The sequence below is a fragment of the Rhincodon typus genome, chromosome 11 (genome assembly GCF_021869965.1).
Source record: "Rhincodon typus isolate 14 chromosome 11, sRhiTyp1.1, whole genome shotgun sequence".
Classification (NCBI taxonomy): Eukaryota; Metazoa; Chordata; class Chondrichthyes; order Orectolobiformes; family Rhincodontidae; genus Rhincodon; species Rhincodon typus.
In genome coordinates this window covers 75,034,653-75,051,528 of record NC_063342.1, presented here as the reverse complement: position 1 = coordinate 75,051,528, position 16,876 = coordinate 75,034,653, and positions in this window count along the sequence as shown.

Below are 16,876 nucleotides of genomic sequence, written 5' to 3'. Positions count from 1 at the left end.
GTTATCTCAGTGCATCTGGTGCCTGGTACTTGCCTACAATGAAACAAATATACCTATTCTGCATGTCTCTTTTTCAGTTATCATAGGCTTAACTTCCGTAAAATTTACAATTTGTGATCAGTTGTAAATTTTACATTTTCTGTCAGCAGTCTGCCAATCAATGCAAAATGGATGACTGTATGGACTGCAGTGCTTCAACATGGTGACTGGCAACTACCTTTATAACAGTAATTAGGAATTAGCCTCAGCAGCAGTGCCGACATCTCAGGATAACAACATGATCCTGTGTTGCACACACTGATCTACGAAAGTTCAACATGATTCCAGCACTGGAGGAAATACTTTGACACAAAGTCCAAGGACTTCAACAGATTTCATTTCAAGATTTTAAGAGTGGAGGAAAATTCACCAGCTCAGCTCTAATTAGCCTTGGACTTCCATAGCTACCTCATGGCTTCGGTCCTGTGCTTTGAGCGTTAAGGTAGTGGAGCAGAAACAATTATACATCATTAACTTAAAATATCAAATTAACCTCTCCAGTGACATGTAGCTATTTTTTCAGTTATCTACGGGATAACTCGCAATTATGGCTCTCACTTTCCAAGTCAGTGTACTATATGACAACTAACCTAACAAGACACAATGGCAATTAGCAAATGGCAATTCTCAAAAGGAAAGTGACCACAGCATCGTAAACTTAATTCTATTAGTGTTCCATTTTAATCACTTAATGTAAATGGAGTCATCCTTCAGAGTCACCACTGAAAGCCATAGAGCGCCATTTATGCAACAGATAACATAACAGATAATCAGCACTGAATGTCAACATGTTGCATGGCACAGATTGAAAAATCCCATTGTTGCAGCTCATATGCCACGTAACCAGACTTCCAAAAATACAGTGAATCCGAATTTCTAATCTCAGCACTACCACATAGCTGCAGTGAGATGAACAGCACAGATGTATTCCAAGGGGAGGAAGGAAGAGTAGGTGAAAGGAACAGTAGGATACGCTAATATGGCGAGATGAAGTCCAGATGGAACATAAAAAACTGAACCAAGTGGCCTATTTCTGTGCTGTAAATTCTGTATAATCACCAGGTAATACTGTACTTTTTTATTCATTTTCAGCATTTAAGGCCTAATATAAGTTTTGTTTTACTATCAACACTTCTATCAGTATATAAGTAAGTAGATAAATCTCCAATCCTAACTGTTGCATGAGGCAAGGGAGAAAATAGTGGGGGTGCTTACAAAGATTTTCAATTTCTCTCTGGCCACAGGAGAGGTACCAGAGGACTGTAGGGTAGCCAATGTGGTGCACTGGTCACACAACACCAGGTTATAGTCCAACAGGTTTATTTGAAATCACAAGCTTTCACAGCTCTGTTCCTTCGTCAACCGGTGATTTCTGAGGATCATCGGACCCAAAACATTAACTCTGATATTTCTCCAGACGCTGCCAGACCTGCTGAGCTTTTCCAGCAAGTTTGTTTTTGTTCCTGATGTAGCTGAGGGTAGTTATTCTAATGTAGTCTACTTGGACTTCAACTAGAATATTTATAAGGCCCCATATGGAAGGCTGATAGCAAAGTTAAGAGCCCATGGGATCCAAGGAAATTTGGCAAATTGGATCTGCAATTGGCTGACTGACAGGAAGCAGAGGGTGATGGCTGAGGGGTGTTTCTCCAATTGGAAGTCTGTATCTGATGGGGTACCACAGGGATCAATGTTAAGGCTCTTGTTGTTTGTGCTTTGTATAAATGATTCAGACGTGAATGTAGGAGGCTTAATCAGTTAAGTTCACAGACAATACAAACATTGGTTGGGTGATAAATAGCGAGGAGGATAGCCTTAGGTTACAGAGGATATGGACAGATGGGCAGATCAGTGGCAAATGGAACTCAGTCAAACAAGGCAAGGGAAAACATGATTAACAGAAGGATCTTGGGAAGCACCAAGGACAAGAGTGATCTCAGTGTACACGTACATTGGGGATGTCAGGACAGGTAGATAAAGTGGTTAAATGCCTTTATTACCTGAGGCATAAGTTTAAGAGCAGTGAGGTTATGTTGAAACTGTATAAAATGTTGGTTAGGCCACAGCTAGTTGTGTGCAGTTCTGGAATCCACATTACAAAAGGGATGTGATCGCATTGGAGAGGATGCAGAGAAGATTTACCAGGTTGCTGCCAGGGCTGGAAAGTTTCAGTTACGAAGAAAGACTGGGATTCATTTTCTCACAGCACAGGAGATTAAGAAGGAATCTGATTAAAATGTTTAAAATCATGATGGCATAGACAAGGTAGACAGGAAGAAACTCTCCCTTGGTAGAGGAATCAATACCAAGAGCCATAGATTTAAAGTAAGGGGCAGAAGGTTTAGAAGACATGTGAGAAAAATCTTTTCCATCAGAGGGTGTTGGGAATCTGGAATTCACAGCCTGTAAGGGTGGTAGAAGCAGATGCCCTCATAACATTTAAAAAGTATTTATATGTACACTTATGATGCCAATGCATATGGGTCAAGTGCTGGAAAATGCGATTAGAATAGTTACAATAGTGATTGTTTATAACTGGCTCATACACAATGGGCCAAACAGCCATGTTCTGTGCTGTAAATCTCTATAACTCTAACAAACAAAACTCTTTAGTTCCTGACTAAATATGATCTCCATATTGTTTGTACTTCCAACGTGAAGTTATTCAATTCAAATTATCTGTGAACTTATTTTTCTTTCAAAGCTTGAAATCTCCTCTTTGCTGTTATTGATTGTCTAGTGGTATTATTGCCAGACTATTAGTCAATAGACCCAGGTAATGTTCTGGTGACCCGGGTTCAAATCCCGCCATGCCAGACAGTGGAATTAAGAGTCTAATTAAACTGTTGCCGACTGTCAGGAAAGGCCCACGTGTTTCCTTGAGGATGACATGTGGCTCCGGGCCCCCAGCAATGCGGTCAACTCTTAACTGTCCTCTAGGCAATAAATGTTGGTTGGCCTAGGCAGCAACGCTTGCATCCTGCGACTGCATATTTTTAAAAATCACTGACTTCAAATTATTGGCCAACTCACGGGCAAAACAAAAATCAAGTTTGAATTGTTACTAACTGTGTTATCTGTCTTCTGCTCTGAAAGTTCACTACACAACAGGGTCATATCATTTTACTCAAGCATATTCAGTACAATATTTGCCACAAAAATCATAACTTATTTGTCACACTTAAAACGAGTCATGACATCGTACCGTTCAGCTTTGACCAGATTCCTCACTTGGCGTCAAAGTGACCATGGTTGACCATCAGAAACCTAAGCTTAAACCTGGGTCAGAGCTAGAATAGGGCAGTATTTTAGAGCACAGAAGGGGTCCTTTGGCTGATTGAGCCTGTACTGCCAAAAATATACTACTACTTACACCAGTCTCACTTTCCCACATGAGGTCCATAGCCTTGCATGTTATGACATTTCAAGCGCTCATCCAAGTATTTTTTAAAGATTGTGAGGTTTCCCGCCTCAACCATCTGCCCAGACAGTACATTCCAGAACCCGAACACGTTCTGGGTGATAAGGTGTTTCCTAAAATCACCTCTTAAACCTCCTGGATTTCATTTTAAAAACATGCCCCCTTGCTACTGATCTTTCAACTAGCAGAAAGGGTACCCCTTTTTCTATTTGCCCTGTTATTTATTCACCCGTTCCCTGCAATGCCCAATCTTATACACCTCCATTGGGTTCACCCTCAAACTTCTCTGCTCCAAAGTAAACAACCCAAGCTTATCTAATCTACCTTCACAGGTGGAATGCTCCACCCTAGGCAACCTCCTGGTACCCCTCAGTGCAATCACATCCTTCCTATAAGCTTGGTGACCAGAACTGCACACAATACACCAGTTGTGGTCTGGGGAAAGCCCAGTGTGGAGCGACTGCAGACCCATGGCTATAGAAGGACTGTAATGTTGAACTTTTAACTTATTTCTTTATTTTCGATTTTGTACCTGGGTACCTTTGTACCTAAGATGGCTCCAGGAATGGTGATTCTGTACATTTTTCATTGTACTTCTGTATGTGAGCACACATAACAATAAACCTAATTCTCACCAAAGTTCTATACAGCTCCAACATGTCCTCCCTGCTCTTATGCTCTATGCCACGGCTGATAAGGCAAGTGCCCTGTATGCCTTCTCAGTTATCCTGTTAACCTGTCTTGTCACCTTCAGGGATCTGTGAACAAGATCCCTTTGTTCCTCTGTGCTTCCTCGTGTCTCGCTATTCATTGAGTACTCCCTTGTATTGTTCCTTCTTTCAAAATACACCACCTCACATTGATCAGAGTTAACCTTCATCTGCCACTGATCTGTCCATCTAGTCCATCCGTTTATGTCCTCCTGTAACCTAACACCTTCCTCTTCACTGTCAACTACCCAGCAATCTTTGTGTATTCTGCAAATTGATTTATCATAATAAAGACCTCCACCCTAACCCCACACAGCACACCCCCAACCACACTATCACACAAACAAACAATCAAACAACACACACTCATCCACATCATTTATGAATAATCATAAACAATAAGGGACTCAGCACCAATCCCTGTGATACACTACTGCACACTTACCAATCCCCCGAACAGCCTTTTACTACCATCCTCTGTCCGCTATCATTAAGCTAATTTTGGATCCAAATTAAACATCATCTCATTTTTGTTTTTGGAAGCTTTCTGTCCACAAAATTGCCTAACAGTAGACAGGCTAGATACAGTTGAGGTTAACCAAAAGGAATACAAGAATTGTTAGCACAAGGCTCCTTAATCAACTCGGAACCTTACTGGTGGGGAGCACAGGTTTGAGAATCAGAGCTGTATCCTTGTGGCTCTATCTCTGTCCCACGCTGACACCCAGCTAGGTTACATATCAAAAGTGGAGCTCTTTAACTTTGGTCTGACACGTCCATTGACAAACAAGATCGAGAATCTAATGAAGTCGGACACTCAGATGGAATAAAATAGATATGTGTTATGGGCTAATGGCTTGTTAGAGGAGCTTGTGGCAGGGGAGTCATGTTTTTCAATTTTTCACTTGTAACTTGAAGGTGAAGTCCTATTTTCATAAATGGTGGAGACACAACTGTTGTCCCATAAGGCATAACTTATTAGGTCAGTTAAATAGATCAATTTGTATTGGCACGGGGTAAATTAGAAAGTACATGTTTCCCTTTAGCTCAAAGGCAGACCTATCTTTGTAAAACTCAAAAACTATAATCAGCAAGATAGCCTGGGCAGGATTTTAAAGCACTTTGCAAGTTCAGTGTAATATGGACCTGCAAATCTAGTTAATGCAGGCTGAACTGTCTAACATTTCAAATTCCCAAAGTCTGAGTTTTGGAGCTTAAGGTAAAAACACCATTGCAAGGTTTATCATTGGGTTTTCACATCTAGAGAAGGTCTGTATACTCTGTACAACCATTATCCAGTTGTTTATCTTCCTAAATGTTGAATTTTGGATTTCTACTATTTCCTGTACATTTGTACATCAGATCATACTGAAGGAAGTTAGCACACATGCCTGACTTTCCCAAATTTACCTTTGGAATATTGCTCTGTCAGGTAGAAAGTGCCATAGTATGACTCAATTTCAAATATCCAGCTGGGACAGACTATTAGGGACAACATAAAACTTCAAGATTCATTTAAATTTTGTATTTTGTGTGTTACAAAGAGGGATACACGGCTTTAATTTAACTTTCGCAGCTGTTCCTGTGGGCTTGATGGCGACAGTTCAGGAGACTTGCTAGGTTAGATGCATTTTTAATGAGGTTTTATAACCCTTTAAGTGAAGAGACAGAAATTTGTAGAATTGTGCATTTAAAAAATAGGAAAAGCTGTGCTGTTACATATCAACAGAGACACATATAGAGACTCAGAAAAATCCAGAAAGGCATCAGAGGATCAGTGGGCAACATAAATTGAAGACAGGTGTGTTAAACTCTTAGTAAAACATCTAGCAAGACTCCCAGAAATTGAATTTAGGAACCTTATGTTTGTTCTGACCATAGTTTGGGTTGTTTTATGTATCTCAGGGACAGATACCAGCTGAAGAAAAACATCTAATGCATCTGCAGAAATTCACAAGAAACTGGTTCCAGCTTTGACAAGCTGAGACAGAAGCCTTAAATGGAGAAAGTGGCTCATTTTTGCTGGGTTTTGTTGCTTGTACATTGATGGGATAAAATGAATAGTGCAAGTTTAAACGCATTTCTGGTATTTGTAATTAAATCTTTCCAACTTATTTGTCTAATGTAACAGCGTTTTTTCCCTGTTTTTTCTCTGTGTTAAGAGTACACTGAAATACTCTTGTGAAAGTGGATGTGTTTAGTGACTGATCTCTGCAGAGTTTAAAACAAAATTAAGCCAGGTTTCACTGTGGGATCTGACTTGTCCAGTTTTAACATCAGCTGGGATTGTAATTTAAAACAGTGCTTTGAAACGTAATCTTTGAAAGTCCTTGATCTAGTCTAACATTAATCTCAAGACTATGGTATTGTAGACAAAAAATATTATTTATTTGATTTTTGATAGGACTCCCATAAAAATCAGCTGACAAGACTAATGACTCTGCAGGGATTAAAAACCATAAACTGTTTCTTTGGAAAAATCACAACTTTTTCATTCACCTCCTATTCGTAGGAAACTAAAATCACTCATTCTACTGTTCAACCACCCAATTCAAATTTCTAATGGAGACAGGGGTGACTGTTTGTGGAAAGTTATTGAAAATCATTGTACCTAAATATTGTGCTTTTGCCTGCACACCAGGCAAGTAACATGCTGGAAGATTTGGTATTTTAAGATGTCATAAACTTTTATACTTGTCACGAAGTTCAGCTCTCTAACACCTAATCCAATGATTTCACCTTTTAATAATCAGGAAGCTTGCAGTCACTTAGCAGAACTCAATCTTTCAATGGGTTGCCTCCTTATAATACATCCTGCCAGACTGCTGTTCGAAACCAATGCCTGACAGCAGCTGTGACCATGATTCTTAGGTGAAAACCTTGATGTCTGGTTGGTAACTAGCACAAATTAATTGCACAATATTGAGAGATTTTGCATAACTCAATCAAACTTAATTTACTATCTGAGGTGCAGATTACTCCTCTCCTTGTTTGTGGCCTATCAGGTAAAATAAATGAACGATCATGAATGCTCAAAGGCAGAGCTGAGGAGTCTCAGTTGACCCTTTGAACTCTGTATGCCCTTAAGAAGGGAAGCTTGCTGTTGTCAAAATGTTCTTCCGCAAGGAGGACTGTCTGAAGGGTATCCTTCCGGCTGCAGCTAAAGTACAGCTTCTGCCAGTGCAGAAGTTCAAACACACTGCTAGAATCATGCAGCACAGAGGGAAGTTATTCAGCCCATATCTATGTGCAGCTAAAGCAATTTTTTCTTTATTTATTCATGGGATGAGGGCTAGGCTGGCTAGGCAGCATTTCTTGTCCATTCCTAATTACCCAGAGGGCAGTTGAAAGTCAATCACATTTCTATGGGTCTGGAGTCACATGTAGGCCAGACTGGGTAAGGATGGCGGTTTTCTTCCCTAAAGGACATTAGCGAGCCAGATGGGTTTTTCCTGACAATAAACAATGGATTCACGGTTATCATTAGATTCTTAATTCCAGGTATTTATTGAATTCAAATTCCACCATCTGCCATGGCGGGATTCAAACCCAGGTCTCCTGAGCATTATGTGGGTCTCTGGATTAACAGTCCTGTGACAGTACCACTAGGCCATCGCGTCCCCTTAGTGTTACATGGTCATACACAGTCTGTTCCAGAGATTACAAAATTAAAATTCAAACACCACCGGACACTTACTTGAAATTTCTAGGGAGAACAGGTCACAAGGTCAAACTCCAAGCATGTCTTGAAGTGAAACTTCCAGCGCCAATATGCCTCAGAACACACCCATATCCAATTAAGAAATTCATAGCAAAACGTCTCAACATTTCCTGGTCAAATAACTAGTAGGTTCACCCGTGGTTGCTTATAAGCCATGAAGCAAATACATTTATAATAAAGCACTGATTCTACAACTAGGCTTTCTCTCTGAAACACAGGGGTGTTGACTTGCTAATCTGTAGCTACATGGCAGTAACATCAAGACAAGGAATATAACGCCAGCGATGGAGGCAAAACCATCACCAAATTGTTCAAATATTGCTAATAAAATGGACTGCTCTCTTTGTGGCGTAAAACAATGGGTCTCCTACTACTTTTCTTGATTCTACAATCTGGTATTTATAAGAAAAATACAATTTTGAACAGAATGCTAAGGAGGTATAGTGCATGAGATGTGGTAATCCTAGTTGTGGAGAGACTAGAGAAGCTGGGAGTGTTCTCCCCAGAACAGCTCACCACCACCTCCTCAAAAGGTCTTTTCCTGAGGGTGGGTGTGTTCAAAGCTTGGGGCTATATTTTTAAGGTGAGAGGAGAAAGATTTAAAAGGGACCTGAGGGGCAATGTTTTCACACAGAAGGTGGTTCATATGCAGAATGAACTGCCAGAGTAAGTGGCAGATGCAGATACAGTTACAACATTTAAGAGACATTTGGATAGGTACACAAATAGGGAAGGTTTAGAGGGATACACGTCAAATGCAGGCAAGTAAGACTGGTTTAGTTTGGGAAATTTGGTCAACATGGACTAACTGGACCAAAGGATCTGTTTCTGTGCTGTATGACTATGACTCTATGACACAAAGGCAAAGGCAATCTGGGATGGGCAATAAATACGGCTCCCCCAGTGACACCTACATCCCATGAATGAATAAATGAAAAAAAGAGGAAGGTTTCAAGTGATTTGATAGAGATATTCAAAATTATGAGAGGATTTTATTCAGTAAGTAAATAAACTAGCCACAATGAAAAAAGGACTGATAATCCAAAGACATAGATTCAAATAATTGGCAAAAGAACTACAAGAGAGATGAGAAGAAATTCTTTTAAGCAGCAACTTGTTAAGGTCAGGAATACACAGTGCAAAAGGCTATTGAAAGCAAATTAATTAAAATAACTTACAAAGGGAAATTGAATGAAACCTCAATAAGGGAAAAACACATGGTTGTATAATTCTAAGTAAAAACTGCAAATTGGCATTTTAAATACACATTTAATAGCATGTGCCATTTTGTCATTACAAACATAAACCATATCTGAGAAGAGCAATGTCTTGCTAACACCCCTTTTACGAACACCCAGTGAAACTGTACTAATGAACACCATAATCATCTGTGACAATAAAGCAAAACTCAGAGAAATGACACACAATTTTTTGAAGTTATGCTTGAAAATGTACCAGAGGAATGCTGCACATAACAATTTAAATTCAAGATCCCAAGCTTCAATCATCAGAACAGGCTACAGACCGAAACAGGATGAACCAAACATGTATAGGCTTCTATTCATTCGAAGTTAATTCAAAATATAAAACATACACATTTTATGTTTGAAAAATATTCAAACAAATACAGTAGTTCAAACTAAAAAAAGTGAATACAACTTGTTCAGAAGGCATACAAAATTTAAACAAAAACAAAGTTGCTGGAAACGCGTAGCAGGTTTGGCAGCATCTGTGAAGGAAAAAACAGAGTTAACGCTTCAGGTCCGGTGACCCTTCAGTAGAACCCGGACACCTGCGGAGCTTTTCCAGCAACTTTGTTTTTGTTCCTGATTTACAGCATCCGCAGTTCTTTCGGTTTTTATACAAAATTTAAAAGTCGATTCAAATTAACAGCCAACTAAAATTAAGCAACTTATACAAGAATTATTGTTCTAATGTGCTGCACAAAAGTAGATTTAATAAACAGACAGTAAAGGCAAGATCAAGAGACTTACTCAATGCTGGTTAGTCTCATGCATTTGCAAGAAACCAGACTAAGATCTGCATCCATGGTAAACTGGAAATCTGGTTATCAACTTCTCAATCTAGCCAAGAAAAAAAAGTGTCCCAAAATGCAAAGGTTTCATAAAGGCCATAGCAGAGCAAAACGAGGCTCAAATGGACATCAAACAACTATATATGGTAGTTGGGCCAAGAGACCTGTTTCTATACAGTATACTCTATATCAATAAACCAGACATACTAACAAGATTTGATGCATGGCTCCATGTATACAGAATATGCAGACAACCTACAAAAGATTTTGCTGGTACCATTGAGAGGAATATTAAAACAGGTGTCTAACGTTTTCATACAACTAACAAAATGAACATCTGCATCACCCTTGAGGCTTACAAGATTATTGTGCTGTTACTGACTTCCATATCCTTATATATTTTACAGTGATTCCCCCATTAGTGAATCATCATTCTTATATATTACACTTGGATATCTATCACTGCCGGTTCAGGGAGCCTTTTCTTCCATTTCATGCGAACAGCAAATCCAAGTCTGCAAAAGCCACTTGCTGGTAGACTCTCCAATGCTGATCTGTTGAGTCTGAGGGTGTCATGGTCTGTATCGACTACAAGAGGAACAATTAAGTAAAGGATTCAAAACTCAGCCATGTTGGTTCTGACTGAAGACTGGAATTGACTCTCCATGGTAGAGAGCTAGCAGTTCCTGAGCTTCATGGCAATGGCAGAAAGTAACAGACTGTTTGTACAATAGTGATCTTCTTATTTCCTGGTCAAAGAGTATGCAGGAGACTCAGAAGGTAAGCACATAACGTCATACCAACTGAGAGCACTGATGGAATCAGACAGATGTGTAGAAGTGTGGTCCAGAAACTGAATGAGGTTTCATTCCCTTCAGAGGAACATGAGTTTAGATCCTACTGTTGCCACCATGTAAAAATATCATGCAGAGATTCAAGGAGGCTTAATCAGATGAAGACCAGACACCAATATAGTGTAAACAGATGAATACTTATTTGTTGCGAAGTTGAGTGCTTGTAAATTAGAAGGCAGAATGTCAGAGTTTGTTTGAAAAAATGATAGGGGGAAAGAGTGTGTGGTCCCTTTAAGAGGTGATGTGTTTTTCTAAGCTTGGAGATTAAAAAATGCCTGCAAGCAGCTGCAGATGCACAGATAGTTCTGAAATTGAAACATATATATCGATTGGCTGTGTGGTTGGCAACCTAGGCTTGTTTTGATGTTAAGGCAACCAACTTGGATATCAGCCAATTAATTTAAACCAGGCATCTAAAGACTGAAAACCAACTGAACTTAAATCTGATGGCGTTGACAACCTAGGACCAATTTTATTTTAAGAAAACTGACACATCATCAAGGGTATATAAGAAGAGGGTTTTTTAAAAAAAAAATCAGTGTGAAACTGCCATCGGAAGAGTAAAACTCTGGCTCTCACAGAAATCTTTAAGCTTTCTCATTAAGCACCATGGCACTCTTAGCTAATACTCCTGACACAAGGATTCGACGAAGAAAGAATTCCTGACTGAGGAATAGCGGAAAAGGCATAGAACATTCTGGAAGATACATCGTGACTGTTTTGAGAGTCTAAGTTTTAATTTATTTTTTTTCTTATTACCCTGATGTATTTAAGTGGGATTTGTATTTATTGGAACAGCATATCATTAGAATATTTTTTATTCATGAATAGTTAGTAGCTAAGGTGGAATTGTTAGGTTTGTTAGTATTTACATTAATTTGTTCACTCTTAGAGTTAGATAAATAAATTGTTACTTGTTGCTTATAAAGTGAGTATCAGGGAGTTCATTTCATTTAACCATCCCCTTTGTAACATCATTAACTATTGAAACTAGATACAGAAGCATAATTAAGCAGGACTTCACCTGTTTGATTTCCCTATCCCTACTTTATAATCTGATTCCCCATCTCTATACATATTTTTATTTGTTCCTGGGATGTGAACATCATTGGCAGCATCAGCTGTTGAGAAGGGAGTGAGCTGCCTTCATGAACTACTGTAGTACCTAGGGCTTACATATACCAACAATTTTGTTAGAGCAGAAGTTCCATGATTTTGACCCAGCAACACTGAGGAGTACCAAAATATTTTCAAGTCAGGATGGAAACATGTCATGGAAATATTGATTGTCTAGTGCACCTCCCACTCTATTGGTATTGTCTCTCACGTTAGGCATCAAATTTATAGTATGAAGGAACAGAAAACTGTAGACATTGCAAATGCATTTCCCAAACATACACAGCCAGAATATGAGGCTTCTTTCCATGAACTAGAAAAATCAGCTTGCAACAGTTTGGCTGGCAGTATAAGCATGAGTCTGAATAGAATCGTAGAATCCCTACAGTGTGGAAGCAGGCCATTTAGCCCATTGTGTCCACAGTGACCCTCCAAATAGCATCATATCCAGACCCTTGGAGAGTAGTTGAGCTGGGTAATCTCACGACCTTTAAAAAGTACTTGGATGAACACTTGAAGTATCGTAACATTCAAGGTTATTCCACAAGACTTGATGTACTGTATGATTCTATGAGACATAAATTGGATACATGTTCTTTGTGTCTGAAAGACCAGGGCCCTGTGCACTAAAGTAGTTTCCAGTACACCCAAGAATGCCACAGTGAGTTCAAACGCACACTCAGGATGACGTAGCAGACTGGGATAATAATCCAGAACCCCAGGTGAAATCCTGAATTGGACAGATTCAAATGCCACCATGGCAGATGGTGAAATTTAAATTATTATTAATAGCTAGTCTAATGGCAAAACCATTGCTAATTTTGCAAACAAAACATCTGCTTCACTAATATCCTGAGGAAAATCCACCACTCTCACATGGTCTGTCTCCAAGTGACTCCAGATCTACAGCAATGCGGTTGACTCTTGATTGCTCTCTGAAATAGCCTAGTAATCCACTCAATTGTTTTTAGCAGTTTTTAAATGAAAGGAACAAAATTGGATGTACGACCTGGCATTGACCAAGACACAGGAAATGACAATGGCGCAAGTAGCCCGGTCAACCCTGCAACATCCGCCTCACTAACAACTGTGGGCTTAAAATTGGGAGAGCTGCCTCACAGGCTTCTGAAGCAACAGCCTAACATAGTAAATGCTGATTGTGCAAGAATGTCAATGTCCCACACACCACTGACATCATTGGAGAATGCTGTGTCCTACCAGTGGTGGCACTGTGATATACAGTCTGGAGTTAATTGCCTACGGAATCCTCAACTCCAGGCCTCATGATGCCTATAGCATGAGGTCAAACATGGATGTAAAAAATCTCCTGATTAGCACCTACCACCCATCCCCTCATCCGATGAATCAGTACTCCTCCACGTTGAACAAAACTTGGAAGAAGCACTGAGGATGGCAAGGACACAGAATCTACTCTCCGAGGGTGTCTCCAATGGCAATCATCAAAAGTGGCTCAGTAGTACCACTACTGATCAAGGTGGTTGAGTCCTAAGGGACGTAGTTGTTATACTGGGTCTGTCGTTGGTGGTTAGGATACCAACAACAGGAAGAAACATCATTGGTTTTGTTCTCTCTGTAGCAGATACATCAGTCCTTGGTGGTATCAGCAGGATTAACTACAGCACAGCCATTGTGGTGATGAAGTCCTGCCTTCACTCTGAGGACACCGTCCATCATGTTGAGTGGCACTACCACTATGCCAAATGAAATAGATTTGAAAAGATCTAGAAACTCAAGACTGGGCATCCACAAGGTTTACTGAGCCATCAGAACCAACACTGTATTCACTTGCAATCTGTAACCGCATGGCCTAGCATATCGCCACTCAACTGTTGCCGTCAAGCCAAGGGATCACCCTTAGTTCAATGAAGGGTGCAGAAGGGCATGCCAGAGAAGCAGTAAGCATAGTTAAAATGAGGTATCAGCCTGGTGATGCTACATCACAGTACCACTAACATGTTAAGCAGCTTATTCAACACACATAGGTACAGCAAAGTGATCCTACGATCAATGGATCAGAATTAAGCTCTGTAGTCCTGCTGCAACCAATCATAAGTGGTGGTGGACAATTAAACAACTCACTAGAGGGGAAGGCTCCATAATTATTGCCAATGTTAATATTATGGGAGCCCAGCACATTATTGCAAAGACAAGGCTGAAACACTTAAAACCATCTTCAGCCCATGCAGAATACATAAACTCAATTCCCCTCCTGTGGCTATGGTGTCACAGATGCCAGTCTTCATCCAGTTCAATTCACTCCACATCAATACAAGAAATGGATGAAGCTACTGGATACTGCAAAGGCTATGGCTCCTGATAACATTTCAGCAACATTACTGAAGGCCTGTGCTCCAGAATAAGTTGTGCCCATAACAAAGCTGTCCCAACACTGGCATCAATGTGAAAAATTGTCCAGGTACATCCCATCAAAAATAAATAGCAAAAATCTAACCCGGCCTCTTAGCACCCAGTCAGTCTACCCACAACATCGTCATAACTCCTTACGAAAGGTTTCAGCCTAAAACTGCTCCTCAGATGCTGTCTGAATGGCTGTGCTTTTCCAGCTCCACATTTATTGACTCAACAGTACTATCATCCGGCAATTACTCAACAATAGCCTGCTTACAGTTGCCCTGGATCTGCCAGGAGCCCACTGAGCTCCAGAACTTATTAACACTCCAGACATTAGAGCTAAACTCAAGAGAGAAATGAGGGTTTCTGCCCTTTCTACCAAGGCAGCATTTAACTGATTGTGGCATCTCGGAGCTTTAGTACAAATGAAGTCAACGAAATCCAGGGGGAAAAATATCTGCTGTTTGGAGTCATGCCAAACTCAAAAGATGATGGTTGTGGTTGTTGGAAGTCAGTCACATCAGCTCCAGGACATCTCTCCAGGAGTTGCTCAAAGTAGTGTTCTCAATCCAACCTCTTCAGCTGCTTCACGAATCACCTTCCCTCCAGCATGAATTCAGAAAAGAAGAAGATGTTTGTTGATGATTGTACAACGTTCAGCACCATTCATGACTCCCAAATACTGAAACCACAACGAGCTGGGCAACATTCAGGTTTGTGCTGATAAGTGGCAAACATTTGTACCATACAAGTGTCAGACAATGAATATCTCTACCATAGGTCTTTATCTGCAACACAGGGGTGACTAGGGGTTAGTTCTTTGTGATTTTCACAACATGTTAAGGCTGGAATGCAGGCTGGTACACTCCAATAGAGTTGAAAGTGGCCTTTTAACTCCTGTCCTTATGTATTCTTCAAAGAGAAAACACAAAATATGTCTGCTGTTTGGGACATAATCCACAGGTTTGCTGTTAAGCAAGAGGTTGTCAGCCCCTTGCTATCATTGTAGTCACCAGAGACTACAGTCCTTTTTTTTATTTGCATCTTACCTCCTTTGAAGGACTGTTGTATGAAGTTTCCTGCACATCTGTAGGTGTAACATTCTGTGGATCACTCTCTCCAGACAGCCACTTAATTTACATCCGCTGTCATTTTTGGCTGTATCAGCCCTCTTCAAAAAAAAAACACCTCCTAAAATACAAGTTAAAAAATGTCCTTAGCACTTAAGGACTCTGATCCATGTTCATGACAATTTCATCTACAAAATGCAGTGTGGCAAGTCATCACGCCTGCTTAGGCAGCACCATCCAAACACGTGTCCTCTAGCATTGAGAAGGAGAAAAGCAGAAGATGCATGGAAACATCAACTCCTGCTAGATCCACTCAAGCTAAACACCATCCTGGTCCGGAAATATATCATTGTTCCTTCACTGTCACTGGGTCAAAATCCTGGTATTCCCACACTAACAACATTGTAGATGTACCACACCATACCATTGGCACTCCCTCGCAGGCGAAGATGAATTTCTTCCACTCCCAGGGTGAGACTGTAAGGTGGTTGTACAGACCGATGCAGCTACTGTAGGCTCTGTTACACTTGGGGCAGGTGGTTCTCACAGGAAGGGGTGGGGCATTGGTGTGCCAGCACTGTGCTTTTGCTGTTTTCACTTGGCTTCAATTTTTTCCCCAACGGCAAGTCTCAAGGTGCTCAATACCTTCCCAGATGCTCCTCCTGCACTTTGGACAGTCTTGGGCCAGTGATTCCCAGGCGTCTATGGGAATGCCGCACTTTGCCAGTGAGGCCTGGTGGGTATCACTGAAACGCTTCCTCTACCACCTGGGGCTCGGCTGCCATTTCGAAGCTGGGGGCGGAGCAACTGCTCAGGGAGTCTCGTGTCGATCATGTGTACAATGTACCCAGCCCACTGCAGCCAATCAGGGGCGATTAGTGTCTCTATGCTGGCAATGCTAGGTTGGTCGAGGACACTGGTGTTGGTGCATTTTCTTCCCAGCAGATTCACAGGATCTTGCACAGGCAGCGTCAGTGGTACTGCTCCAGGGCCTTGTGGAGTCTGCTGTAGACAGTCCATGTCTCAGGGCCATATAGGAGGGTGGGATCCACCACAACTCTATAAACCATGATCTTGGTGTTGGATCTGGTGCTGTTGCCCTCAAAAACCCTTTACCTCAGGCGGCTGAAGGCTGAGCGAGCATACTGAAGACGATGTTGGATCTCTTCATCAATGGCTGTTTTGGCCAGCAGGACACTCCCAACGTATTGCAAGTGGTCAACGTTCTCTAAGGCCTCCCTGTGAATGTTGATGGTCGAGGGTTTGTTCCACAATGTCAGGGCAGTTTGATGGAGGACCTTCGTCTTGGGGATGTTCAGTATGAGACCCATGCCTCTGTAAAGGCGCTGACAATGGTCTGGAGTACATTCTGAGAATGAAGATTCACAAGCATCATCTGCGTACTGCAGCTCGATGATACTGGTTTGGGTGTACCTACACACTAAAGACTACAGCATATCAAGCACACAGCTTAGCGCCACCCTCTCCAGAATGGTTAGAGATGGGCAATAAAACCAGCGATGACCACATCCCATTA